We start from the raw sequence: 14,296 nt of genomic DNA on the forward strand, positions 1-14,296 counted from the left end.
CTTCCCTTTTTGGCTGCTCTAAATTTGAGGTGTCCTTTTGGAGATTGAACCCCTACTGGCTATCACAAATGGGTGCGGCATCTGAACTCCTGATGGGTTGGGATGGTTTTGTAGTAGGTAATCCTATAGGCCAGTCTCCCTGCTAGTTTGGGATGCATTTAAGGCCTTTCTCCAAATAACTTTTTTTGTCTCAGGTGACACAGATTAAGGTGCTTCTAAAAAGCTGTGAGAGTGTTTTGGAAAGACGGTGTCATGCTCTTGAGGAGAGATATACTACGAGTCGCCTAGCAGCTGATAGGGTGGAGTGGCTTTCAGTCCATCAGGAGTGGTCTGACTTTCTTCTGGACGTGTCGAGAAGAAGCCTTCTTTTCTCTTCTCATGATCACTACATCCAAGCGTATAAGGCAAGCAAATTTATGTATGACTTTGCCTCCTTCACTGTGTGTACGCAATATTGAGATCTGTAGTGAATCAGGCCCTCTAACTGCTGTCTATAAATTTGTCAAGATCACCACTCACCTGAGCCTGCGTGAAGTACGTCTGACACAGAGTTAATCAAATAACAACCACCTGGTTTGTCTACAGAAATGATTATACTCCCCAGTATCTCTTACATTCATTGTTATGTTGTCTGCCACCACTTAAGGGTTTTTCAGGAGCTACCCACTCCAAATAGGAAGCCTTAATCCTCTCTACAACTACAATTAAGTCTCAGTTATCATTACTGAAATAATAACCTGCAGTACAGATATGTAGCATGGATTAGCTGAAACCAAAGGGAAAATGGATCTGATAAGAATCACAGAGGCCAATCTGAAAGATACAATGCATAATGTATATACAAAAACAAGTAATAAGAATGACATACATAAATAGTCTTAGGCAAATAATTTTCTTATAAACAAAAAGGAAAAAAATGAACAGTACAGTCTCAATTTCATGAATCTGTTTGCGGGAGGTGCAAGAAATGGAGCAATTCCCAAAGTCAGATTGGCTCCCAATAATTGTACAAAATTTCAGAGTTCTACATGGTATTTTTTGCCTGCTTGGGCTGTCACAGAGCCCCTCTTCTTCTGGCTTACTGGCCTGTGCAGATGCTAATTAGATTGTATGGCTCTTTGTCCAGAGTATGCTGCTACTGAGGTATGGAGGGGTGACACTTTCAGGCCAACTTCATGTTGATGAGAAGGGCAAGGCCAGAATTACAGGACCCCTTAATTTTACTATTATCTGTCTGTTGGATCTTTTGCTAGCAGTCTTAATGGGCTATACATACTGTAGATCTGTCAGCCTCCTGCAACTCACACATGGCATCCTCTCAGACAAATGATTAACCCTGCAGCTGGACAGTACACATCAAGGGTCATTTGTAGGTCTTCATGCTGGTAATTAAAATAAATACAATTACTAAGCACAAATGGTTGCAAGTTGTCTAATATCTCGTGATCCATAACCAGTGTTCTCCTCAGAAAATTTTTCCAGCTTGGTGGCATCGAGAATTAGCCGGGTGGGGGCCTTCGCAATAATAAAATGTTTTAAACCCTGACCTTATAGCGATTTAAACTTTAAATAACATTTTATATATTAATTCTCTTCTTATTATTAGAGGCCCAGTCGTCCGATTATGAAAAAGCTGCAAAGTGTGTAGGACCTGGTCCTTTTTATACAGCTCCCAGATAATGTCCCCACTTGCAGGCTCCCACAGTGCTGGGTGGTAGGCTGTTTCTTGCCGGGTGGTGCACCCGCAAAAAACAGCCTGGGGAGAACACTGCATAACATATGCTGGGCATACACTATACAATTATTGGGGCGATCCGCCCAATATCAGCGGATTGCCCCGATAATTATACTGTGTGTGTGGGCGGCCATTGGCAAAATATTGATCGGTCGGGTATGCTGGAACTTCCAGCATGTCCGGCCGATGCAATATTTTTTAGTTAAAAGTCGGCCGCGTCGGGCAGTGTATGCAGACACAGCCCGAGCGACCAACATTTCCCCTGCTGGGGGTATTTTACTCCCCTCTTTTTTTTTTACTGTACCAAGCCACGAGCCGGTGAGCAGGTCAGAGCCGCTGACTTCCTGTACAGCGGCTCCACTGTGACCGGCGTGGCAGGTTAGATTCAGCTAGGCAGGGAAATGTATTGCCGGAATACAGCGCTGTTCTGTGCATAAGTACAGCGCTTGTGTTAGGCTGGCATATAGTTTTTCATTAGTTCTAACAGCCAAATGTATTTTGTTTAATGTAATAAAACACTAATAACATTATTTTTTAAAGCTTTAAAGTAGGCACATTGGGCTCCATTTATTAACAAAGCATAACCCCTTTAGCGCTCGCTAAAGAGGTTATGACTTCCTTTCTGGATTTATCAAACAGCGGTAATCTAATATTACCACTGTTTGTCAAACCGCTCTCGCCATTTTTTAGATGGCTAGAGCGATGCGGTCCCTATTGCCGGCAATAGAGACCCGTCGGTGCCTTTCCTGCTTCAGCGAAGCCTTCCAGGCACTGCCGGGTCACCGTGTCCTGCACATGCGCAGACGAACCATCGCGCATGTGCATTTCACAAGAACCCCGTCGCTGGCAGCATTAGGCTGCCAGCAGCCCAGCAGAGGACCTTGCAGAGGAGGAGGGCTTTGCTGGACTTCCGAGGGGTAAGTATTGACCGCATTTCTACCTTTGCTGCATTCCGCCCACTGTCTGCAAAATGACAGATAGGAGCTGATTGGTTGGTACTTTATCTCCGTCCACTTTATCCCTCGCCAAGGCTTAGTACATAGACCTCTATATATCTTTTAATTCTTGTGGAAGAGCCATGCTTTTAAAAAAAAACATAGACCCCACGTTTTCACACGACAATGTGAAGCTTGTTAGGAAGCACAAAACAGTTGAAAAAAATCTATTAGCCATTACAAAATTGTTAAATGTCACCATGAGGGTCTTTTAGGGGGTTAATTCTACAATGCCAGAAATATAAGTGAGCAGAGAGGTGAGAAAGATTCACAGATAAGTACTTGTTGTGTGGTTTCCTGCTAAGTCACTGAAATGAGCAGCAGCAGAAAACATAAAGATTTGAAACTTCATAGTAAGGATTTTCAGATATCGAGAAGCTTGAGCTAATTCTGAACCTGACACCTCATCTTTAACCTAGAGATAACCTAGAAAAAGCATCTCTGTGGAACATAATTTGCTTAAGTCCTGCAAAGTTTTCCCTCATACTATATTTAAGAAGACACATGAAGCGCTGTGGAGAGCTGGATTAACAACTCATGGGGCCTTAGCAGATTTACTATGTATACACAGTATGAGTGTATATATTATCAATTACTACCTATCGATTCCTACCTACCTATACCTTCTAAAATTGTCACTATTTAGTGTAATGAGTCACACAAGAAAAAAATGCTTTCAGACTTTGAGTGTTGTTCCAAAGCACAAAAAGCTATTATTCAATATAAAAACAGATGGTTACATGCTGTGGTCTAAATACAATTAGCGCAAATAAATTATACAGACCCAAGGTACAGTCGTTACATACACACGTGCTCTGGACCCAGATACCGGCATCAAAGTAGAAACCTCCGTCAACAGCAAAGCAAGAAGACTGGTATCCAAGTTTAGAGAGTCCACATATATACTCTTACAGGGATAGACAATACAATAGAACAGTTTGGCATGATTCCATTGGTTCTTCTTCGTGGTTCTTCTGTTACAGTACAGTTCATAGGTCAATTCGTATGGACACAAACCAGCCTCCAACAGCTCTTTGTGTCCTGTTTCCCGCTGCATAATAAATCTAAGCTGGCTACATTACAGAGTACATTTTAATGTTTAACTCTCTATAGTCCATAGTTTGCAGACATATGTTGCGATCTTCTCGCCGATGATACCGGAAATCTGCAAAGACACAGTGGATCAGTACAACAACAAACACGGTCTGCTTACCATGTACTAAACCTTAGATATCAAATTACATTTATTTCACAACATCAATAATGCTGAATAAACCTTGAATATTACACTTTAATGTTAGGGAACCTTTTTATGCAAGTGTGCAGTGTGTAAGTACTGGGGAATTGGGAAAAGACGCTAGTTAGCGTTGTGCGACTGCGTGTTTGTGGAGTACACCATGGTACGTGTTTTGCAGGGTTGATCATTTTATATGTTTTAGTGACTGTCTGTATTTATATGATGAGGACTTTTAACTTCTAACTATTGCATGGGAATCGCACGACGCTAAATAATAGCATCGCCGTATGTACTTATAATGGGCGAGATTCACTAAAATGGCGCTGGGTGGCCAGTCGCAATATGGCGTCTCATTGCCATTCGCAAAATGGCGCCGTGCAGATTTAATTTTAAACCGATCCTGTCTCAGCCAATTATCCGGCTTCGACAATATATATATATATATATATATATATATACTAGGGGTCAGCGGGTTCGGATTTCTGAAATCCGAACCCCCCCGAGCCCCCCCGATCTGAGTCCGATCCGAATCAGGCTCGACTTTTCCCGACTGACTCGGATCTGAAATCGAGGCAAAACGTCATCATCCCGCCTTCCGAGTCTCGCGGGTTTTGGATCCTATATAAGGTACCCGCGTCGGCGCCATTTTCTCACTCGGCTGTGGACAGTGAAGAGGGAGGGTGGGAGTTAGGGCTGTGTAGTGTAGTGTAGTGTAGTGCTGCTGTTGTCCACTACTTCAAAGTCCATAGGGGCTGGCTGTGTTGTGCTGTGCTGCTGTTGTTAATAGGGGCTGTGTCCACTACTTCAAAGTCCATAGGGGCTGGCTGGACTGTGTTGTGCAGTCAGTTCTCCATAGGGGCTGTGTCCACTCCAAAGTCCTGTGCAGTGTCCCAGTCCTAAAGGGGTGCTGTAGTGTTGTCCAGGGGGTGCTCTGTCCATCAGGGGTGCTCCCCCCAAGTGCTAAAAAAATAATATATTTTCTGTGTTTGTGAATTGTGTGCGCAGTAGCCACACGTGCATCAACAAAGTAGTGCCAAGCGTGCGCCTGTGTCATAAGTAAAGGGCCGGCTGGCTTGACCGTTAAGGGTGCTGTAACCCCCGAAAGTACACTCCAGTCCAAACCAAAAAAAAAATGATTTTCTGTGTTTGTGAATTGTGTGCGCAGTAGCCGCATGTGCATCAACAAAGTAGTGCCAAGCGTGCGCCTGTGTCATAAGTAAAGGGCCGGCTGGCTTGACCGTTAAAGGGTTCTGTAACCCCCAAAGTACACTCCAGTCCAAACCAAAAAAAAATTATTTTCTGTGTTTGTGAATTGTGTGCGCAGTAGCCGCACGTGCATCAACAAAGTAGTGCCAAGCGTGCGCCTGTGTCATAAGTAAAGGGCTGGCTGGCTTGACCGTTAAAGGGTGCTGTAACCCCCGAAAGTACACTCCAGTCCAAACCAAAAAAAAAATTATTTTCTGTGTTTGTGAATTGTGTGCGCAGTAGCCGCACGTGCATCAACAAAGTAGTGCCAAGCGTGCGCCTGTGTCATAAGTAAAGGGCCGGCTGGCTTGACCGTTAAAGGGTGCTGTAACCCCCAAAGTACACTCCAGTACAAACCAAAAAAAAAATTATTTTCTGTGTTTGTGAATTGTGTGCGCAGTAGCCGCACGTGCATCAACAAAGTAGTGCCAAGTGTGCGCCTGTGTCATAAGTAAAGGGCCGGCTGGCTTGACCGTTAAAGGGTGCTGTAACCCCCGAAAGTACAGTCCAGTCCAAACCAAAAAAAAAATTATTTTCTGTGTTTGTGAATTGTGTGCGCAGTAGCCGCACGTGCATCAACAAAGTAGTGCCAAGCGTGCGCCTGTGTCATAAGTATAGGGCCGGCTGGCTTGACCGTTAAAGGGTGCTGTAACCCCCAAAGTACACTCCAGTCCAAACCAAAAAAAAAATTATTTTCTGTGTTTGTGAATTGTGTGCGCAGTAGCCGCACGTGCATCAACAAAGTAGTGCCAAGCGTGCGCCTGTGTCATAAGTAAAGGGCCGGCTGGCTAGACCGTTAAAGGGTGCTGTAACCCCCGAAAGTACACTCCAGTCCAAACCAAAAAAAAAATTATTTTCTGTGTTTGTGAATTGTGTGCGCAGTAGCCGCACGTGCATCAACAAAGTAGTGCCAAGCGTGCGCCTGTGTCATAAGTAAAGGGCCGGCTGGCTTGACCGTTAAAGGGTTCTGTAACCCCCAAAGTACACTCCAAACCAAAAAAATATATATTTTCTGTGTTTGTGACTTGTGTGCACTGTGGCTGCAAGTGCATCAACAAAGGAGCAGCGCCAAGCGTGCGCCTGTGTCCCATAAGTAAAGAGCCGGCTGGCTCATTTCTTAAAGGGTGGTGTAACCCACAAAGTGCACTACTCTCCAGCAAAAATAAAAAAATATTTTCTGTGTTTGTGTGCGCTTTAGCCGCACGTATATATATCAATATAACATAAATGGAGGACCAAACTTTCTCCGATAAAAATAAAATAGGGAAAGATCAAGAACCACTTCCTCCTAGTGCTGTTGCTGCTGCTGGGAGTTGTTCATCATCCCAGAGAGGAAGTAGGAACACTACTTTTACTAAACAATTGACCCTCCAACAGTCCCTAGCGATGAGGATGAAGTACGACAGCAGTCATCCTGAAGCAAAACGTATAACTGAGGCCTTGACTGCTATGTTGGTGTTAGACGTGCGTCCGGTATCCGACATTAGTGCAGTGGGATTTAGACAATTGATGGAGGTAGTGTGTCCTCGGTTCCAAATCCCGTCTAGATTCCACCTGCATCCTCAAAGCAGCAGCGACAAGCGTGCGTCTGTCTGTTAAAGGGTGGTGACACCCTCAAAGTGTGCTACACAAACAAGTAAAATATTGTTCTTTTTTTTTCTGTCTTTGTGAATTGTGTGGGCTGTAGCCGCACCTGCATCCTTAAAGCAGCAGCGACAAGCGTGCGTCTGTCTGTTAAAGGGTGGTGTAACTCTCAAAGTGCTCCAAAAAATAAAAAACTATTTTTTTAATGTGTTTGTGACTTGTGTGCGATGTAGCCGCACTTGCATCCTCAAAGCAGCAGCGACAAGCGTGCGTCTGTCTGTTAAAGGGTGGTGACACCCTCAAAGTGTGCTACACAAACAATTAAAATATTGTTCTTTTTTTTTTGGTCTTTGTGAAATGTGTGGGCTGTAGCCGCACCTGCATCCTTAAAGCAGCAGCGACAAGCGTGCGTCTGTCTGTTAAAGGGTGGTGACACCCTCAAAGTGTGCTACACAAACAATAAAAATATTCTTCTTCTTTTTTCTGTCTATGTGAATTGTGTGGGCTGTAGCCGCACCTGCATCCTTAAAGCAGCAGCGACAAGCGTGCGTCTGTCTGTTAAAGGGTGGTGACACCCTCAAAGTGTGCTACACAAACAATAAAAATATTCTTCTTCTTTTTTCTGTCTATGTGAATTGTGTGGGCTGTAGCCGCACCTGCATCCTTAAAGCAGCAGCGACAAGCGTGCGTCTGTCTGTTAAAGGGTGGTGACACCTCAAAGTGTTCTACACAAACAATTAAAATATTGTTCTTTTTTTTTCGGTCTTTGTGAAATGTGTGGGCTGTAGCCGCACCTGCATCCTTAAAGCAGCAGCGACAAGCGTGCGTCTGTCTGTTAAAGGGTGGTGACACCTCAAAGTGTTCTACACAAACAATTAAAATATTCTTCTTCTTTTTTCTGTCTTTGTGAATTGTGTGGGCTGTAGCCGCACTTGCATCCTCAAAGCAGCAGCGACAAGCGTGCGTCTGTCTGTTAAAGGGTGGTGTAACCCTCAAAGTGTGCTGCACAAACAATAAAAATATTCTTTTTTTTTTCTGTCTTTGTGAATTGTGTGGGCTGTAGCCGCACTTGAATCCTCAAAGCAGCAGCGACAAGCGTGCGTCTGTCTGTTAAAGGATTACATCGGTGACAGCATCCAAGTAGGCATGTCAGACAGTCCGTACCTGTACTGGCAGGAAAAAGAAGCAATTTGGAGGTCCCTGTACAAACTGGCTCTATTTTACCTGAGTTGCCCCCCCTCCAGTGTGTACTCCGAAAGAGTGTTTAGTGCAGCCGGGAACCTTGTCAGCGAAAGGCGTAGGAGGTTGCTTCCACAAAATGTGGAGAAGATGATGTTCATAAAATGAATTATCAACTCTTCCAGGGAGACCAGCCTCCAGAACGTACAGAGGGACCTGTGGTTCCAGCAGGGACGAATTAATACTCTGTGAGGATGAGGATGTACACACTGAAGAGGGTGAGGAATCGGTGGATGAGGAGGATGAGGATGACATCTTGCCTCCGTAGAGCCAGTTTGTGCAGGGACAGATAAATTGCCAGCTTGTTTTGTGGGGGCCCAAACGAACCAATCATTTCAGCCACAGTTGTGTGGCAGACTCTGGCGCTGAAATGATTGGTTTGTTAAAGTGTGCATGTCCTGTTTATACAACATAAGGGTGGGTGGGAGGGCCCAAGGACAATTCCATCTTGCACCTCTTTTTTGTCTTTGCATTATGTACAGTTTGGGGCCTAGTTTTTCAATGCCATCCTGTCTGCCACTGCAGTTTCACGCCTAGATGGGTCACGTGTTTGTGCCGCCCACTCGTGTCGCTTAGCATAGTCATCCAGCTACCTCGGTGCAACCTTTTGGACATAAAAACACTATTGTGAGGTGTGAGGTATTCAGAATAGACTGGAAATGAGTGGAAATTAAGGTTATTGAGGTTAATAATAGCATAGGAGCAGAAAAACCTACAAATTCTGTGATTTTAGCTGTTTTTATGCTTTTTTTCAAAAAAATACAGATCCAAAACACAAAACCCAGAACCCAAAACACGGAAGGGTGGTTTTGGCAAAACCAATCCAGATCCAAAACACGAAGAAAGATCCAGATCCAAAACCAAAACACAAAACACGAAAAGTGGCCGGTGCACACCCCTAATATATACACACACACTGGTGGCCAAAATTGCGGACACATTTTGAAATTTGAATGTTTTTCAACTTTGAATGCTTATAAAAACTGTTTCACTTCACGCAGTGCAATGATTCATATATCAAATGAAAGGAAATTTAATGCTGAATTCAACACAATAAACCTAGGTCAACTATTTGCATTACAAGGGAAGTTATGCTACTTTCAGTCAGACAAAGAACCATTGATGCATGAGATTCAAGGAGCGGATTGTAGTAACAGCTACTACCAGCCAATCGGAATCGTCGTTCTGAGGACCAATCAGCTGTCGTTTATGAGCAGTTGCAAGGTCAGGTCATGTTCAAAGGTGGGAAAGGTCAGTTTGGCTGTTTCATTTTGCAGAATAAAGTTTGTTACTGAAGTGCAATTATGGTTGGATGTTTGTGTGTATTTTTAGTGCTATTGATGGTGTAAGAAATAAATACAATAATGTTGTCCAGGCAAAGTGGTGACTGGTCACCCAGGAAGAGATCCAGGATTGTGGTGTTACGTGAAAATGTTCTTTCGTATGCAGCAATTGCGAGAGAAATTGGTGGGAATGTGACAACATCAGGAATATGAAAGTTTTGTTTACGCCATCAGGAAACACAATCTATGCAAAACAAAGAAGGAAAAGGCCGGAAAAAGTGCTATTGATGATAGGAGAATAAAACAAATGTGCGTCAGGGACAGATGGATGTCATCTGCGGCTATTAGCAGTGACCTGAGTGCAACTGGTGTGTTTGTCGAATACAGAACATATTGCATGGATAGAAGGTCAGTGGAAACAAGTGATATGGAGTGACGAAACTAAGATATCGATATTTGGTAGTGATGGGAAAAAATGTGTGAGAGGTCGCATCGGAGAAGAGGTACATCCAGATTGCATTCAAGCGACAACAAAGAATCCTACAAGTGTTATGAGGTGGGCATGTATGACAGCAGATGCTGTAGGCCGCCTTTATGTTATAGATGGCACACTGAACAGCAGAAAGTACATTGACACTATCCTACAACCAAAACTTCTACCTTCTATCAGGGATCTTTTTCCAAATAATACCCAATTTTTTCCAACAGGATTCAGCTCCCTGCCACACTACATGGATATGCAAACAGTGGTTCACGGAGAATGACATACAGGTGCTGGGATGGCCAGGAAACAGCCCAGACCTGAACCCCATAGAACATTTGTGGTTCTGTTTGAAAAAACTGGTACATCTGAGGCGTCCATCCAATAAAAGACAATTGAGGCTATAATTGTCTCATGGCACCACATAATAAAGAAGGAACAGCTCCAAACATTGGTTGGCTCAATGCCACGTCGCTGTGCTGCTGTCTTGAAAAATAAAGGATACCCAACGAAATACTGATAGGACAGTAACATCCTAAGTGTTGTTTTCACTACATAACTTCCCTTGTAATGCAAATATTTGACCTCTGTTTATTGTGTTGAATTCAGCATTAAATTTCCTTTCATTTGATATATGAATCATTGCACTGCATGAAGCGTAACAGTTTTTATAAGCATTCGAAGTTGAAAAACATTAAAATTTGTGTCCACAATTTTGGCCACTAGTGTGTGTATATGTATACATGTGTGTATGCGTGTGTGTCTGTGTGTGCACAAAGGAACGGCTTTCAGGAAACAGATTGTTTGTATAACCTACTTTTTTGGGTCTGCTTGGGACCCTTATGGAGCTATACAAAGCTTTACATAAAATCCGATGAGTGCCGCCTGTTTTTTCTGGTTAGTGCACGCTATTGTATTCAATCTTTATCTCCTCCTAGTCGAGGTTGTCTTCAGTTTTGAAGTGGGTGGGAACCAGGGCCGTAACTGGTTTGCAAATGGTGCCGACATCCAGGGCGCAGGGCTCTTGGGGCGACACCATCGATGCCGTAAGGCACCTACATGTGGCTTGCAGATGCCTGCAACAAGACCCTGCAGCTAGTAGCGCTACAGCAGAGCCAAATGTTTCTGAGACATAAGGGACAAGTCTTCAATAGATGACCAGGAGCTGCACAATAGAGACATAGAGAAATTGTATTGACTATGTCTTTGACATTCCTCAGGATTTAGTCAAGATCGGATTATCTGTATAGGCTCTTCACCTGAAGGAGATTGTGGATTAGGGCCTAGTGTTAAAGGAACACCGGCCCTGCACCCTATGCCTGACATCATGACGTCACGGGTTTGGGGCCAGCACAAGGCGGCAGAGAGCCCCTGCCCTGGCCCTGGTGGAAGAGTGACATAACCATCTTTTGACATGAGGGGGAGCAAACATAGAAAAATAGGCTTTCCAGGTCCAGGTGCTTCCCATGTACTCCCGTTTTTCGGGAGGGACAAGGCCAGGGTCTACTTCGGTGGACACTGTTTTCCTGACCTCGCAAGCTGCAGCTGAGGTAAGCTTTGGCTTATGCACTCGGGCCAAAGGAGCAACCATTCCCACCCTAAATACAGGCTAACCGCAACCTAACCCTAACTACAGCCTAACCCTACCCTAATAACAGCCAGTGGCAGATTCAGGGGGAGGGGGGGCACCCAGGCACACACCCCCCCTTGTCATTTAGGAGGGGTTTTCTTTCCTACTTTTATTGCAGCTGTACGGCCGCCCTCAAGGGCAGTGCAGCTACTGTGATGATAAATAATGAGCATGTGCATGCCTGCCATCACCGTTCATTAAAAAAAAAAAATTGTAGTAAAGACCTGACACGTGTGACGCCCTGACGTCGCCCGCGCTGCTGAAAAGAGGACAGAGGAACCGCAGCCTGCATGAGCAATTGGGGACATAGAAGGGGAGCTGCTGGTTCTGGCTGTAGAGTGGGGACATAAAATGGGGGCTGCTGGGACTTGCTGGGGAGTGGGGACATAGAAGGGGGCTGCTGGGGCTGACTGAGGAGTGGGGACATAGAAGGGGGGGCTGGCTGGGGAGTGGAGTCAGAAGGGGGCTGCTGGGGCTGGCTGGGAAGTTGGGACATAGAAGGGGGGCTGCTGGGGCTGGCTGGGGAGTGAGGACATAGAGGGGGGCTGCTGGGGAAACTGAAGGGGGTTGGCTGGGCACAGAGAGGGGGGCTGCTGGGGATGGCTGTGGACACAGAAAGGGGGCTGCTGGGGCTGGCTCTGGACACAGAAGGGGGGCTGCTGGGCGTGGAGACAGAAGGAGGGCTGCTGGAGCTGGGGACGCAGAAGGGGGACAGCTGGGGATGGAGACAGAAGTGGGGCTGCTGGTGCTGGTGACAAAGAAGGGGGGCTGACTGCAGGGTTGAAGTTGCAGAAACACGGGGGGGGCTGTCCTGCATTTATTACACTTATAACACAATTGGAGCAGCCAAAAAGCTCTGCTTCCTTTGCTCCCCTCTTCCGCAGAAGTGTCACATCAGAGCAGGCTACTGTGGGCAATACTGCAGGGGCGTTAGTTTGAAGGTAAGCAGTTTGCTGGTGTTGCCCATGGTGACCTGAGGTGAATATTGAAGGAAGGGTTAGGGTGCTGTGATGTGGTGAATAATGAAGGAAGGTGTGGAGGTGTGTGCTGTGATATCATGAAGGGGGAAGAGTGCATTGAAGTGGGGAAGTGCTGTGAGATGAGAACATTGAAGAGGGGTAATTCCGTGTCAATTGGACCAATTTTGAAAATTGTCCCCACTTGACCATCTCAGATTTTGATGAAATTTTGCATGAATGTTGGTATATATGTACAGCCAGGGCCAAAGGTTTTGAGAGTGACACAATTATTGGTTTTCACAAAATTTGCTGCTTCAGTGTTTTTAGACCTTTTGTCAGATGTTACTATGGTGTACTGAAGTAACATTACATGCATTTCATAAGTGTCAAAGGCTTTTATTGACAATTACATTAAGTTTATGCAAAGAGTCAATATTTGCAGTGTTGACCCTTCTTTTTTAAGATCTCTGCAATTCGCCCTGGCATGCTGTCAATCAACTTCTGGGCCACATACTGACTGATGGCCGCCCATTCTTACCTAATCAATGCTTGGAGTTTGTCAGAATTTGTGGGTTTTTGTTTGTCCACCCGCCTCTTGAGGATTGACCACAAGTTCTTGATGGGATTAAGGTCTGGGGAGTTTCTCAAAATTTCGATATTTTGTTCCCCAAACCACTTATTTGTCACTTTTGCCTAATGACAAGGTGCTCCATCATGCTGGAAAAGGTATTGTTCGTCACCAAACTGTTCTTGGATGGTTTGGAGAAGTTGCTTTTGGAGGATGTTTTGGTACCATTCTTTATTCATGGCTGTGTTCTTAGGCAAACTTGTGAGTGATCCCACTCCCTTGGCTGAGATGCAACCCCACACATGAATGGTCTCAGGATACTTTACTGTTGGCATGTAGACGCCCGCATTTCCCCAACGCCGGGAGACCGGCGCCCGGCATCACGATCATAGTGATGCCGGGCGCCGCGAGCGGACAGCCGCGGGAGGGAGGGTTAGGTTTAGTGCTCCCGGGGGGAATTTAGGGTTAGGCACCGCCCCGGGAGGGTTAGGGTTAGGCTAGGGGGAGGGAGGGTTAGGGTTAGGCACCCCCGGGGGGGACTTAGGGTTAGGCACCCCCCCGGGGGACTTAGGTTTAGGCAGCGGGGAAGGGGGTGGTTAGGGTTAGGCACTTAGAGGGGGGATTAGGGTTAGGCACTTGGGGAGGAAGTTAGGGTTAGGCACCCCTAAGGAGGGTTAGGGGGGTTAGGTTAGTGTATACTTACCTATCCACGATCGGGATTTCCAGCGCTGTCAGGCTTCCGCTGCTTCTAACTCTGCTCCTGTCGGGCTGCCACTGGAAGGAATCGGTATATCATACCCATTCCCCTGGAAACAGACAGTAACAAAGAAAGGAAAAGAGCAAGAGTTTTGGAATTTGGGAAAGTGTCCTATATAACAAAAGGAAAAGGAAAGTAAAAATCTTACCTTTATTTTAATTGGATACATTAAACTTCTCTAATGGAACTGTGTTTAGCGCTATTATAGGACATTGTTTTTAAGATTCACGTTTTTGGGAGTATATGAAGCCTCCTTTTTCGGTCCTATAAGCAGCAAACTACAGATTATGCACAGTGTGATAATTTTTCTTTTATATTGCTTCCCATAAAGACACACACAAGGCTTGCAAAAATGATATATAATATATATTATTATTTAATCACAATTAAAACACTTATTTAAAGATGTGAGAAACCATATAAAACACATCAATTTAATTCAATTATATAGTTTAAAAAGATACTTGTATCTATAGCATTGATACAATTCAGCATATGATCTTGTTAGATACTTTGTATAAATTAAATGTGTAATAACTAGATTGGCTGCAGCAAGTACTCCTGATCGTGTGGGTTGCGGATA

This window comes from Taudactylus pleione, unplaced genomic scaffold (assembly GCF_031769625.1).
Source record: "Taudactylus pleione unplaced genomic scaffold, aTauple2 ptg000066l, whole genome shotgun sequence".
Taxonomy (NCBI): domain Eukaryota; kingdom Metazoa; phylum Chordata; class Amphibia; order Anura; family Myobatrachidae; genus Taudactylus; species Taudactylus pleione.